The 15,718-nt window shown below is 34.2% G+C and overlaps 1 long non-coding RNA gene across 1 annotated transcript; it reads right to left on the bottom strand.

Moving 5' to 3' along the window:
* Positions 1-136: 136 nt before the first annotated feature.
* Positions 137-1,107, bottom strand: LOC126616417 (uncharacterized). Its single transcript, XR_007621153.1, has 2 exons — positions 802-1,107; positions 137-404 (listed from the first exon to the last, which is right to left on the bottom strand). It is a non-coding gene; the product is annotated as an uncharacterized LOC126616417 (long non-coding RNA).
* Positions 1,108-15,718: the final 14,611 nt, after the last annotated feature.

The raw sequence follows: 15,718 nt of genomic DNA, 5'->3' as shown, positions 1-15,718 counted from the left end.
ATATGATTGGTTTTAGGGCACATTTCCAACATGGCCCGAGCAAGTACTAAAACCCATGTAACACATGATGAGCAGTTAACATAAGTATGATTATGCAACAATAAATAGATAATTCTACTCAACATAACACTATTCATGGTTGTAAATATAATTAAGGCATCCCATAATAATACGCATACATGTGCATCCCGTAGCATGTAGAATAATTTCATAAATTACGTCAATGCACTAATTCTTATAAACGCTAATCCAATCTAGGCGTAACGTAGAAATTTTTTTTTATTAAATATATAAATGGAAACTAAATAAATATATAATATTTAAAAGCAAAGATCCACTTAGAAATCATATCTTCTGGTCGAACCCACCTCGCGTGCATCGAAGATCCTTGCAATGCATTTCACCTAGAAATGAAACCATTTACATAAATATATAATATACTAACATAAATACGCGTTTTCATACAAAGTACGGTTAATAAAGGAACTATTTTCAAACGATCAAATTTTGGAAAACTGAGCGTAGATTCTGATTCGGCACCTCGAGATACCTAACGAGGGACCTCGAGCTCCTCCACGCATCACCGCACGGAACGCCATAAGATAGCTGCATAGGCAGCCATGCGCTATACACATGCCTCACGCGTCCGCGAGTATAATAGTACTCGTTATCTTTGCGTAAAAGCTGGTTTGTCCAGTTTGCAGGGCCAATTTTCAAAGCTTCGATTGAGCTCAATTCTCAATCATCCTCCACGTTCTACCTATGAAATTGAAGCTTAACATAAGAAGAATAAAACCATACCAATATGAGGTTGAGTCGTGCCCAGAGTTGGTCATAAAAGTGGTTTGAAGGTGGCGTGTTCATTAATCGTAAAATTTGGGGAATGTTTCCCCGAGATGATTATGCATCCAATCATCATCAAAACACACATGTAACCTGTAGAAGTATGGTGATCTGGATAGTTTTCCGTGAAACATGGTGGTGACTGTTCCAGTTATTATAGAGAAAAGAAGGTGATAGATGGATAAGGAAGAGGGGAAGAAAAGAGAGTGAAATGAGGGAAAGTTAGAGAGAGATTGCCCAGAAATGGGAGACACGGAAAAGAGGGAGGAATGGAGTATAGGCCCCTTCGGCACCCAGCCCAAAGTCACAAACGATAAAACCGAAGAAAAAAAATCTTCAGTAAATGTGAATTTACCAAAACACCCTTATGTTCCGAGTTTCATAAAATCTTCCCCATAGCTCCAAATTTATTTCTGCTTGCGACCACGTGCTCATATCGTCAAGTACTACGAGAATAAGTGTGTGTTATTGAGTCAAGCCCAAATAATAATTAATTAGGCACGAGGCTTAATTAATAAAATACTGATGTAGACAAGTCTACTTGACCACTTGCTTAACGAACCCAACGAATAATCCATCGGTATTATACTTTGCAGCCTGCAATACCGACAACTCACTATTGTCTTGATAAACAAGTAATAAATTCTCTAGAGTGCAAAATTACCATTTTGACCCTCATTAGGAAACGTGCATAAATCGTCTGATTTATGCCCGTTCACGCTCAAGTGCTCGTAAGAACACGTACCATGTGCAAAGAAACAAAGAGTGATAAGGACTCGAATGTCCACGAAGGATTTCCACCCGTTCGGGGCATTTTCGTAATTTTCTAAAGTTAGAGAATTAAATAATTTTAAATTTGGGACGGTACGTCAATACATATTACAATATATATACATATACATTATGGCTATTGTATTTTATAGGAAGGTTTTTTTAGTAGTTTACAAACTTAAAATCATCAAAACAACTTATTTCTTAACGTGTTGAAACAGATTACCCGCGTGTCACCCTCGTGTAAACCTATTAAGGACCCATTATTAACGGGTTCTTATCATGTGACCCGATAACGACCCGATTAGTTATCATGTTGATCCGAAATGTGTTATGTGTCCTTTACATGTCATGTTAAAGGATCGTGTACGAATTACCAAGTCTAGTCTTATCCCATCCAATCCAATACTACAAGTTATATCCATGCCACCCCAGCAAAGGTGAAAAAGGCAACCAAGATCACCCCGATGAATTAGGAGTTGATTCAGTTGATTGAAAGTACGTAAAAGCTATTTGTGGATTACAAGATGTGGTCATGTTAATCACAATTGTGATATTAGGGATCATTCCTTGGCTTCGAAAGCTTGGAATGCTTTCCTCTTTGATTGTTCTGGACTCGGTTATACTTGAGGTTTCTCGTTATAATTTTATTTTCTTGGACTCGAATCTTAAGTGGCAAGAGTCTTATATTAATTACATTGTTAGAGCAGTTCCAGTTGTAAGGCCCCTTGGGTAATAGGCAACTCAATCTCCTTAAATGAACAGTAACTGCTTTAGTGAACAGTGACTACCCAAGTGCATCTCCACCCTTAAACTAAATAGCCCAGGTTTTTGGTATTAAAAAATTATTTTTTTTTAATAAAATAAAAAAAATTATTATTTTTAATTTTCTCGGATATAATTTTTAACCAAAGGTGGAAGAGTATGGTTAGGTATATTAGAAAAAAAAATATAATTATTTTTAAATTCTGTATTTTTAATTTTTATAATTTATATTATTTTTAATATTTTTAATACTTTAAATTGAGGATGACATCACGCTGATGTTAGCCTTACATCACATGGGTTAGGCGCTAGGCCCGTAGATTTTTGCCTGACTTCTTGCCTGACTAGGCTGGAGCCACTTGGGAGGTGGCGACAGTGGATTCCATTGCCCATCAACGGGGTAATTAGCTGTCTTTGGAACTGCTCTTATAAGGGAATGTTTACATACAAGGAACGGATTTCTAAGGAATGGATATCATTCCCATTCTCATACATTCTCGTAGGGGAAAAATCAATGTACAAATATTACCTAAGGGGGAGGGAGTTGTTTATTTCGATCCAATCATATATGTTCTAACAGAAACACATGTCAAATGTTCTTTAGAAAGCACTTCCAAGCAATTTTTTTTAGAAAGCACTTTCAGGTAATTTTGTTTAGAAAGCACTTGCAGGTAATTTTTCAGAAAACATTGACACTTTAATAAAGATTTCGACCTTTTTGTAATAAAAACACTTCTAGCAAAAAAGTTGCGTAGAAAATTAATCCTAACCATGTCTTAATAGGCCAAGTTGTCAAACGACACGACCTGAAGATCTATGCATCCAATTGATCAAGTGATATTTGTGTTGGGTTAGGTCTTTTCAATAAATTGGGTTAGACCTAGCAATTTCTTACACAACCCATTAGCACGAAATGTGAACGACACAAAAATGACGATATCAGGTCAACATGATAACTAATTGGGTCGTTATTGTTGGAAATGTGCCCTAAAACCAATCATATGATGATACTTTACGGACATTTCAAATGTTAAACTAATCTAGTTTAACATATAAAGGACAAAGATTATTGTTTGAGCCGTCTCATATAAATGTTATATGCTTAAACGATAAAGTCCAAGGAATATGTGATTGGGAGAATGCAATCTAATGAAGTTAGATTAATGAGACCATTCTTTCGTAGACACATCCTAAATGTTCCTGATCATAGGATTACCAATTGGGCATTGACAGTCCATTAAGATCAGTACGTACTGTGTCTTCTCTCAGGGAGAGTGACTAGTCTCGAGTCATTGGTGTGTGTGACATCAAGACAAGTACGTAGGTGCTCAATAAGAGAATGAGTTCACTGAACGTGATCAACGAAGAGTTCTTATATTCCATGTCACATGAGAACTCATGGTTGGGATAATGCAAAGTAGTCCTTTGACCTGAGGCATCACAGTTGTCTTGTGGTTAAGTCCTTAATCTTTGATTATGTCTAATTCACCCCCTCGGGGTGTCACGGCATCGTTGGGGTTAAACCACTTAGCTATGGAGACAAGTGAATGCGCAACAAGGGATCTCTAACCTTCAAACAGTTGAGGGAGAATACTCTATGATATGATTTGGAATCTCTGGCCAGAGTATGAATGAGATTGGGGAATGCGTTCCAAATCACATTCAAGGAAATCATATAAGCAAACGATTCACATTGGATAGTAGACATGAGTAAATAAATTATCATACCAAACAATGTGGTCAAGAGTATTAGATTAGAGAAGGACCGTATTGCATTTGTAATCCCGAACTGAATAGGTTCTCCACCTCTTCTGATTAGCTTGGGTAACCATGATATGCTGCTAGGTGTCACTCATGGTTTGTGGAAGCCCTAAACGTGTGTAATCACTAAAGGGAGAATTGAAAATAGTTTCAATTCACAATCGATGTAAAATGGTTTTAATCGCCCACTACCTCGCTAAAAGGAACCTAATGGATCGCACACCGTAAAAGGTAGAGATTGGAGATTAAACGGAAATGAGTAAGAATGATTAAATGGTTTAATCATTTAATTATGGCAAGGATTAATTAATATGTTAATTAATCAAACGAATAAGTTCGTTAAAGACTTCGGGATAGTTTTGGACCTTAAGGCCCAATGGGCTTCGAACGTCAAGCCCATTAACTTAAATTGTATGACAATTTAATGAATAAAGATTCATTAAAGCCCAAAAGCCCAAACATCCCTAAATGGCCGGCCATATTAGATGAATTAGGGTTTTGGTTGTTTAGGTTACTTAAAGAAGTGACTATATAAATGACTTTATAGCCAAAATTCATTAAGGAAAAATTAAGGGTTTATTTTGGGGGAAAATTGGTGAGAATTGTCTCTCCATTTTCTCTCTAAAAAGGCCAACACCTTGGAGGGTACATCTAGCAATCCTACTACTCCAAGGTCACTCATTTCTTCTACAATCTAACCTTGGTGAAGAGACTTAGAGGTTCTCAATTTTGGGAACTTGGAGAACCTATTCTTCCATCCAAATCCATGGATCTAAGAAGCAAGGAATGAAGGCCCTATCTCTTTGGGTGATTAGCCTTTGCTTATGCAAAGAGGAATCTACAAAGGTATTAATTTCAACTCACTTTGTTTTGAGTTGATTATTGGTTCACCAATCTACTAGGCTTTGAATTTCATGGTAATGTTTTGTTTTTGAGTGCATGCAAGCATGATTCCGCCTTTAATTGTTAATTGCATGCTATATGATGTTGCTCAAATGAACATGTTTTTCAAAATAATTCCTTCAAGTGGTATCAGAGCCTAGGTCTAGTAGTTGGTGAATCCTTTTGGGTTTTGTAGTTCATAAGTTTATGATTTAAAAGTTGTAATTGTTACAAGCTTTATTCTTGCTTCTTTGAATGTAAATTTTGTTTGAAAATTTGCCATCTCAAATGTTGTAGATGTAGTTCATATGAGCATGAATATTGGAGCTAAAATTTGGTGCCATGTGTTTTGGGAAATTCGGCCAAATCCAAAGGGTGATTTTTTGGGTTCATGTTTGTCTTGTTAAAATGGTTTTAAAGTGACTTTTGGAACCCCTAAGTACCCTAGGATGTTAGCCCTCTTTTGGATGATAAAAATTTGAGTTTTATTGCATGAAAACATTCATGGAGCTCTTATGGGTTTTCATGGATGTTCTTCATATGTTCTTGATGTTCTTGCCAAGAACACAAAGGTTTGTGTTTTGATTCAAAGTTTTGATTTATTTCATAAAGTTTATGATATATGTTTTTCAAATGATTTATCATGTATTTAAAGTGTTAAATATTTGTATAAATGATGATAGAAACATCAATCATCAAAACATATATTATTTTTATGAAAGTAATTAAAGTGTTAAATATTTGTATAAATGATGAAAGAAATATCAATCATCAAAACATATATTATTTTTATGAAAGGTGAAGCACTACTTGATTGTTTTTGACAAAACTCACAAATCAACACACCCACCACTCCTTTTACTCCCCAAAACCGGCCACTCCCTCAAAGGGAGTACTTTTGGGGCTTTTATGCAATTACATAAAGTTTTGATACTTTTGTGTATTTGTACTTTGACCCGAAAGTTTACGTTTTGACGTTAAGGCCTAAAAACGCTAAAGGACAAATTGTTTTGCTCCTTTAATGAAGTTTTGAATTTATTTAAATTTTGGGTTCTAGTTGTATTTACATGAAGTAGTGACTTTTGTGTTTTTACAAAGTGACCCCAAAAGTTTATGTTTTTGCAATATGGCCCAAAAAGTTGTGGTTATTGCATGATGGCCCAAATAAGATGAGAACAAAATTGTTTTGTCTCTTTAAATGAGAATTGGATTTTCATTTTGTTTAGCTCCACTTAAATCAATTTTATGGATACAAAAAACCAAATGAAAATGTTGCATTCAATTAATTAGTTAAAGCGTTAATTAATTAAAGGATGATTATGAACCTAAGCCTAATATAATTGAGCTATGTGAAAGGCGTTTCAAATTTGTTTGAACCATGGGAATGTGTAGATTAGATTTTGGTTGTAATTTGATTTGATCAAATGTTGTAAAAGGGCATAAGTCCTTCTTTACTTTAAGGTAATTTGTTTTATGCAAATGTTGTAATGAGCATAAGCTCATCCTTTACTTTGAAGTATTTCTTTCTTGCTTTATATGATATGCATGAAAATGAAGTAATTGGGTCCAACGCCCCTAAGACAACACGCCTTAATGTTATTAAACGCGTAACTAAAATCAATCTCCATCCCTAGACCGAGATTCAACACAAGGCTCGTGTTGAATCTAAACAAAGGTTCATAGTCATCCTAAGGCCCTAAGGCAACTATATAGTCCATCAAATGAATGCAAACCTTATGTTAGTAGTAACATATACTCTTGCTTTAAAAACCGTTTTAAAAGCATAGTGGGAGTGTTATGTACAACTAAAACAATCATATGGACCAATAGTTGTAATAGGACCAAAATTGTTTTAATAGAGATTAAAATGTATGTTTATATGTGATGAGACCAAAAACCCTCAACCAAACCAATATTAAGTTGATAAGCGGAGAGTGCTTAGAACACTCTTTCGTGGCCTTCCACCGTGGTGGGATCCAATCGTTTATGACTTGTACACCGGCTTCACCCTATCATGGGGGAGTACAAAGTGCATGCTTATACTCAAGAGGAATCCATACACATATGATGAGGTGAGTGTAGGCAACGAGGATGGCCAATATCATATCATTGTGAGGCTATTCTTGAACCCCTTCATGAACTAAGCATGGTGGGAAGAACTTAACTAAGTGCAATGGAACCAATATCATATCATTGTGAGGTTACATTCTCTAGAGGCCAAATAAGATGGGTACTTGCATTAGTTGCAAATGAGTAAGCGTACTCTCTCATTATTATTAATGCTAGCCAATATCATATCATTGTGAGGTGGGCTTGGTAATAGTGAGCCTCCCATAACCTACTAAGAGTTTTATCCAAAACTCTCGAATTCCAATGAGGGATATGGAATTTGCCAAAAATAGTGGGTGATGCTATTTTGATTTAAAGACCTAAATCAAATGGCTTAAATTCAATCAATTTATATTCGTTATGTATTTGTTTACCAATATATTTGCAAACGCTATCCAACACTTGACAAATAAAAGCCGAACGTTTAGTTTACGGACTTGGTACTACAAAACCATAGATTGTCTTTAATGGCTTGTAAATGTACCTAAGTAGTCTCATCCTCACAATCTTCCTATTGATAATGTATCATTAGAAGAATATGTTAGAATAGGTCTATCATAAAGAGGACAACACTTTTAATGTCATAATTCTTCAATTACAAATTGTTGTATAAAGAAATAAGAGTTGCTTTGAACAACCCTTAATCAATGCAAACACTTAGTGCTTGTTTCTTTGTTACATGAACAAGGAACTTGAGAAGAAAGCACAAAGGCATGGACACTTAATGTGCCATAATTCTTCACTTACAAATTGTTGTATGAAGAAATGAGAGTTGCCTTGTACAACTCTTGAAAGTTTGTAATTATGTTTAGAACATAATGGTTGGTTGACAAAAATAGTCCAATAACATGGACTTATGATGATTTTGAATCATTGGGTGTTGAAGTGTTAAACCACTTAACGAGATGGAAAGTAGGCAAGGACTTCACCTTTGTTTCCCTATCCTAATGCTTCACTAAGTTTATTGTAAACTATGTAGTGAACAATAACCACATGCTCTCCAAAAATGTTTGATGTGTATAACACAATTGAAAAAAGTTTCAAGAGAGATAGTGGGAGTTTAGGGACCATGACTATTGTAGTCAAAGGAGAAGTCGAATGAAGAAGATAATAATAACTCCAAGGGAACAAACTTTCTTTATGAAAGGATGGACATTGGAAGGGGTATTTGCAAGAAATGTCTTGCAAATGTCAAGAACACACCTTTCGAAGGTGTTGTAAATTGTTCTTGAAAAGTTCAAAACAGTTAGTTCTTCTACTTAAATGCATGATTCCGTATTAGTAACTATGTTTTACAATCGTTGTAAAAGTGTGACTAATAAGAAGTAGAAGATATATGAGAGAAGATTAGGTGCTTCACATTCGGAAAGTGAATAAAATATAGATCTCTGCGAAAGCAGATTGCACTTACTTCCTCATATGAACTACCAAAGAAATCAGAAAGCCAAAGATCGTCTTTACATTCCAATTTTAAGGAATTTAATTCCATCACTATAGTAGAGATGGATAAATGTTTTGTTTGACAAAGCATTGTTCTTTATTAATCAATGATTGGATTATAGTAATCTAATTGATTGTCTCTATAGTAGAGATAATATGGTAGTGTTAACTGTTTAGAAAATAATGATGCTTAAAACCCAAAAGGTTGCAAGGTAGTGACTAATCCCAACTGAGTTGTGATACCTCTAAAAACATAAGTTATGGGTTGGTGAAAGATGGATGCTTTGGATCGTTAGATCCGGATCCAATACCTTCTTGTTAAAATTGTATAGAGGCGAAATGTTCGAATCTTTATTCTTTTGGAAAGAAGAAAGAATCACAAGGTTGGTGAGGTTAATTCACTTAGATGTTAGTGGCACTTGTCCACGACTTAATACTACTCATGTTATATGACATTCACCGAAGATCACTCTCGGTTGGACTATAGTTTATTTTGAATAAACACAAGTTCGAATACTTTGTAAAATGTTTCAAAGAATTCAAGAAATGTAAATAGATGAGTAAGACGTCTAAAGTATTTATCTCCTTAGATTTGATCCAAGGAAAAGTAACACTTTAGATGAGTCTCTCCTTGAAAGATATCAAGGAAAGAAGCATCATGAGATAATGTATTTCTCCATTAGGAGAAGAACGAACTTGAATAAGATTTAGTTCGTTAGATGTTATCTATTACCCATATATAAGATATATACTTCTAAAACAATATGATTGTCAATTAGAAGATCTTCCAAAATTTTCATAACTCCATAAGATGTAGTTGAAAAGAAAGACAAATCTTAAGCATGTTAAGATTTGGGGTTGTGTGCTAATAAGCAATATTTGTTTGATAACAATCTTGTGGGATATCCTTAAATTAACTTTTGGATATCGCTTCTATAAACCAACTAACAAATGTTGTTTTGTTGGATAGTTCATTGTAATCCTACAATGTGATTTGCCTAAAAGCAAATGAACGAGAGATAGAACTCAAAGAATGTGTTCTTTGAGAGACAAGAAAGTAATCAACAAATATAACAATCTAGTTCCTATACCAAAAGCTCCAAGGTAGTCGAGAAGGATTTATAAACCGTCTCAGTTGAATGGTTTGAACTTTATGACTATGTCATAAAGTTGCACCTCTTAATTTGAAAGAAATAAGAATGAAAATCCTTATGACTACATTGAGTGTATATATGATACATGCTCAAGGAAATGGTAAAGTACCATTTGACCCGAAATAATGAAACCTTCATAAGCTAATTGGTAGCTTATGGTGATTACAATCAAATAAAATGGTTGACTTTGAAGAAACCATCTTTGAGAAAGTCTTGGTTTCAATTAATTCGAAGATTGCTAGCTACAACTAAATGATGATTCAATGTTTGGACTAAGTTGTAGAGATCCATCCATCGTGGATCTTAGCAAGCTAGTGGGAGCTATTTGCATCTTATGAGAAAAAGATCAAATCGTTTGATTGCTTATAAAGATGTAAATGAATCTTTTGTTTACTAGGTTTACAAAAGATTAGTGAGAGTTAATCATGTTCCTAAAATTTAAAGTATATATGATATATTAATTTTGGAAATGAAAAGAATACTTCTTCGTTAAAGTTATGACTTTAATACATTATATGAAGATAGAATGTATATGGGAGATATAGTCTATATATATGGGATGGAAATCTATAATGATATATTTCATGATATAATTGGATTATATCAATCCCTAATAATAGACAATGGATGCTAGGAAGTTTCTCATATGATGATAAACTTCAATAAGAATGACGATTCTAGTGAGACTAGCAAGTTGCCCTTCTCAAAGGGAACGTACCCTTTGACTCCCATAGAAATAATGCGTAAATTGAATCCTTTATGCATAAAGCAAAAAGGTGATTTATGTATTTCATATTGTATGAAAAACATTGATATGAGTTGTACCTAGAACGGTACAAGACGATATCAGTGCAAGCCCAGGATCAGAACCGTGGCAACTGTCAAGTGAGTCCTTAAGTATTTAAGAAATACTTAAGGATAGATTCCTCAAAGAATGAGGAAGAATTAGAGTAACGTAATGGAAGCGTAAATGTATTAGATTATGAATCTGATCCATCATTGGATGTTTCTTCATTATGAATGAAGAGATAAACAAATATCTCTTTATTATGACTAAAGAGATATTTGGATGGAAACATTAAAGTAATGACTTTAGTGTGTTCCATTATGAATGCAAGATATATTGCCATATAGAAGTTTACAACAATGTTGTTTGGATGGGAAAGTTCATTTATGAACTCTCTATTCGATTCCAACCAGAAAGTGTATGACACTAATGGGGCGATAGCTCAAGCCTGGGAATCAAGGTCTCATCAAGATCCGAACACAAATGAGAGACTGAACCACATGATTGAGAATCATGTATAATGGTGACGTCGTTATTCTCAAGGTTGCTTCTATGGATAACATATAGATATCCATTGTCTAGGCCTACTTTTCAGCCATTTATGAAATGACTACAAAAGAGGTATCATCACTGATGACCAATGCTGATTGGCTCTAGTGCAAGTGGGAGATTGTTGGAAATGTGCCCTAAAACCAATCATATGATGATACTTTACGGACATTTCAAATGTTAAACTAATCTAGTTTAACATATAAAGGGCAAAGATTATTGTTTGAGCCGTCTCATATAAATGTTATATGCTTAAACGATAAAGTCCAAGGAATATGTGATTGGGAGAATGCAATCTAATGAAGTTAGATTAATGAGACCATTCTTTCGTAGACACATCCTAAATGTTCCTGATCATAGGATTACCAATTGGGCATTGACAGTCCGTTAAGATCAGTACGTACTGTGTCTTCTCTCAGGGAGAGTGACTAGTCTCGAGTCATTGGTGTGTGTGACATCAAGACAAGTACGTAGGTGCTCAATAAGAGAATGAGTTCACTGAACGTGATCAACGAAGAGTTCTTATATTCCATGTCACATGAGAACTCATGGTTGGGATAATGCAAAGTAGTCCTTTGACCTGAGGCATCACAGTTGTCTTGTGGTTAAGTCCTTAATCTTTGATTATGTCTAATTCACCCCCTCGGGGTGTCACGGCATCGTTGGGGTTAAACCACTTAGCTATGGAGACAAGTGAATGCGCAACAAGGGATCTCTAACCTTCAAACAGTTGAGGGAGAATACTCTATGATATGATTTGGAATCTCTGGCCAGAGTATGAATGAGATTGGGGAATGCGTTCCAAATCACATTCAAGGAAATCATATAAGCAAACGATTCACATTGGATAGTAGACATGAGTAAATAAACTATCATACCAAACAATGTGGTCAAGAGTATTAGATTAGAGAAGGACCGTATTGCATTTGTAATCCCGAACTGAATAGGTTCTCCACCTCTTTTGATTAGCTTGGGTAACCATGATATGCTGCTAGGTGTCACTCATGGTTTGTGGAAGCCCTAAACGTGTGTAATCACTAAAGGGAGAATTGAAAATAGTTTCAATTCACAATCGATGTAAAATGGTTTTAATCGCCCACTACCTCGCTAAAAGGAACCTAATGGATCGCACACCGTAAAAGGTAGAGATTGGAGATTAAACGGAAATGAGTAAGAATGATTAAATGGTTTAATCATTTAATTATGGCAAGGATTAATTAATATGTTAATTAATCAAACGAATAAGTTCGTTAAAGACTTCGGGATAGTTTTGGACCTTAAGGCCCAATGGGCTTCGAACGTCAAGCCCATTAACTTAAATTGTATGACAATTTAATGAATAAAGATTCATTAAAGCCCAAAAGCCCAAACATCCCTAAATGGCCGGCCATATTAGATGAATTAGGGTTTTGGTTGTTTAGGTTACTTAAAGAAGTGACTATATAAATGACTTTATAGCCAAAATTCATTAAGGAAAAATTAAGGGTTTATTTTGGGGGAAAATTGGTGAGAATTGTCTCTCCATTTTCTCTCTAAAAAGGCCAACACCTTGGAGGGTACATCTAGCAATCCTACTACTCCAAGGTCACTCATTTCTTCTACAATCTAACCTTGGTGAAGAGACTTAGAGGTTCTCAATTTTGGGAACTTGGAGAACCTATTCTTCCATCCAAATCCATGGATCTAAGAAGCAAGGAATGAAGGCCCTATCTCTTTGGGTGATTAGCCTTTGCTTATGCAAAGAGGAATCTACAAAGGTATTAATTTCAACTCACTTTGTTTTGAGTTGATTATTGGTTCACCAATCTACTAGGCTTTGAATTTCATGGTAATGTTTTGTTTTTGAGTGCATGCAAGCATGATTCCGCCTTTAATTGTTAATTGCATGCTATATGATGTTGCTCAAATGAACATGTTTTTCAAAATAATTCCTTCAGTTATCAAGTCACACGATAAGAACCCGTTAATAACGGGCCCTTAACATGTTGACACAAGGATGACACAGCAGGTAACCTGTTTCGATATGTTAAGAAAAAAGTTATTTTGATGATTTTAATTTTTTAAAACTACTAAAAAAATTACTACTTAAAATATAATAGCCATAGTGTTTATGTATGTATTGTATATTAAGTATATATTATTGTATTATTATTCTATATAAATTTAAAAAAAAATATATAAGTTTTATTTATTTATTTATTTTTATAGGGTGAATTGCCAATTTAGTTTCTGAATTATCACCTGAATGAAAATCAGGTCCATAAACTATTTTTCAGAAAAATCAGTCGTTGAATTATAAAAATTTGCCAATTACATCCCTAATATTATATTCGAAACTACTACAGTCAATTTTCCGTCAATTTAAGTCACATTACTTGCATGTGATACACATTGGAGGATAGATTGGTATGGAGTTAACTTTGGAGGGTAAATTAGACATATGAAATGTTAAAGGGCTTATAGGAGAGAAAATGACTGTATTACAGTCTAAAGTGTGCCAAGTAACTTAAGTTGACAAAAAATTGGATAAAATAGCTTTGAATATAATAGTATGGATGAAATTAATAATTTTTAATGAATTTAGGGACTTATCAAGGTCCTCAGTTTCACTACAGTGATAGTTCAGGGACTGAATCGACACTTCACCCATTTTTATAGTAAACTATAGTCAAAAAGTGAGATTAAAAAAGTTATAAACACATTAAAATAAAAATATCAAGTAATTTAAAAACACGAAACACATTTAAAAAATTATAATACTTAGTTTACAAGTACGAAAAGTGTAAAAAAATATGTAAACGCTCGTGATCGCATTCCCTTTGCTTTGAGGATTGGTACATCGTCATTTGAATTTTTAAAATCATATAAACCCTCATAAATAGTATTATTAAGAGAGTTCAAAATAAATAAATTCATAATCATTAATGTTTAAAATTAATAAAACCATATAAACCCACATGAATAATTTTTTTTTTTTATGTTTTAAAGTAATATTTATGTGACAATGTAGTATGCATATATTGATTTAGTATTTTTTTTCTTTTTTTGTTTTGGTCAAATTATGTTTTTCAATTTCATTATTTATTAATTTAAACTATAATTTCTTTAAAGGGGTAACAAGCCGGGTCATATTACCTGATAATATTAACAGGTCGATTTCAGGTCGTGTTATAGTACTCGTCTACTTTAACGAGTGTTATATGACACGACCTGTTAAAATATCGAATATGTTACGAAAATGACACAAACACAAAAAACACGACACAAAAGTCAGGTTTAAATTTGGTGGCCACTGTCCCTCCACCTTCATGAACTGGTTATTCAAGATGGAGTAGGATTCTCTCCCCCCCTTTTTTTTTCCCTCCCCTTCCCTCCCCTTCCCTTCCCTCCTATTTGAACGGTCATGGTTAAACGACGTCAACATTTTATATTAATTTTTTATAACAAAAAAAAAGACAAAATAAAAGAATGTGAGAGGAATGAATGAAAAGAAGAAGGACTTGGATTGTCTGCCATCTCCATTCCATGCCCTTCCCATGCCCTCTTATATTATGTGGTCACTGTTAAGCCACGTCAATATTTTATATTATTTTTTTATAGAAATAATAAGACAAAAAGTAATGAGAATATAAAATATTGACGTGGTTTAACCATAATCACAAAAATAAGAGGGCATAGAAAAGATATGAGATAAGGAAGACAGATAATCCAAGTCCAAAGAAGAAAGGAGATAATCCTAATCCATTAAAGATAGCTAGGTTCCCTTCAGAAAGGACATGCCTAATAAATGGAGCACAGATTTAGGTCATAAAATTAATACTAACTAGGCCAATTTGTCAAACCACACAACCAGAAGATCTATGCATCCAACTGATCAAGTGGTACTTGTGTCGGGTAGGTCTTTTCAGAAAATTAGGTGGCGACTTTCCCTCTAGCTCCGTGAACTGGTTATTCAAGATGACTACGTTCCCTTCAGACAGGACGTGCCTTAGGACCTCGCTTTTCTGCCATTTCAGTTTTCATACACTCACATCGCTTCTTATTTATACTGTTATGGTTAAGTTACGTCAACATTCTATATCACTATTACTTTTTGTTTTATTATCTCTATAAAAAAAAATTCAATATAAAATGTTGACGTGACTTAACCGTAACCGCACAAAATATGAGGGAATAAGAGTGTATGGAAACTGAGAAGGCAGAGAAGCCGAGTCCCTTGTCTTATAAATGGCTCGCGGTTTTAGGTCCTACGTTGTGTTCAAGGCTGGGGTGTATCCATGTTTTTAGGAAAAGGATTCTCGTCGAATTCTTTTTTTGGGGATCTATGAGATTCTGTAATTATGTTCGTTCATCGTACATTATACTATCAGTTTTTATTAGGTATTATTTATATTTAATTTTAAATTTTAAAATTCAAATGATTTATGACTTCACGATATACGATGAACGGACACGATCATAGATCTCTTGGATCCCCAAAAAAAGGATCCGACGATGATCCTTTTGCATGTTTTTAAGTTTTTGGTCCCAACGTATCAATGTTCAAGAGTAATACCAAAATGGATTTAATTTAATCTCTCGGATAAAAATTCACTTTTACCGTTAATTTCTTTGTCAAAAAATGTAATTTTCCTTCTCTTTTGTAGTCATTACAACA

Source organism: Malus sylvestris, chromosome 3 (assembly GCF_916048215.2).
Source record: "Malus sylvestris chromosome 3, drMalSylv7.2, whole genome shotgun sequence".
Taxonomy (NCBI): domain Eukaryota; kingdom Viridiplantae; phylum Streptophyta; class Magnoliopsida; order Rosales; family Rosaceae; genus Malus; species Malus sylvestris.
This window is presented reverse-complemented; position numbering and strand designations above follow the sequence as displayed.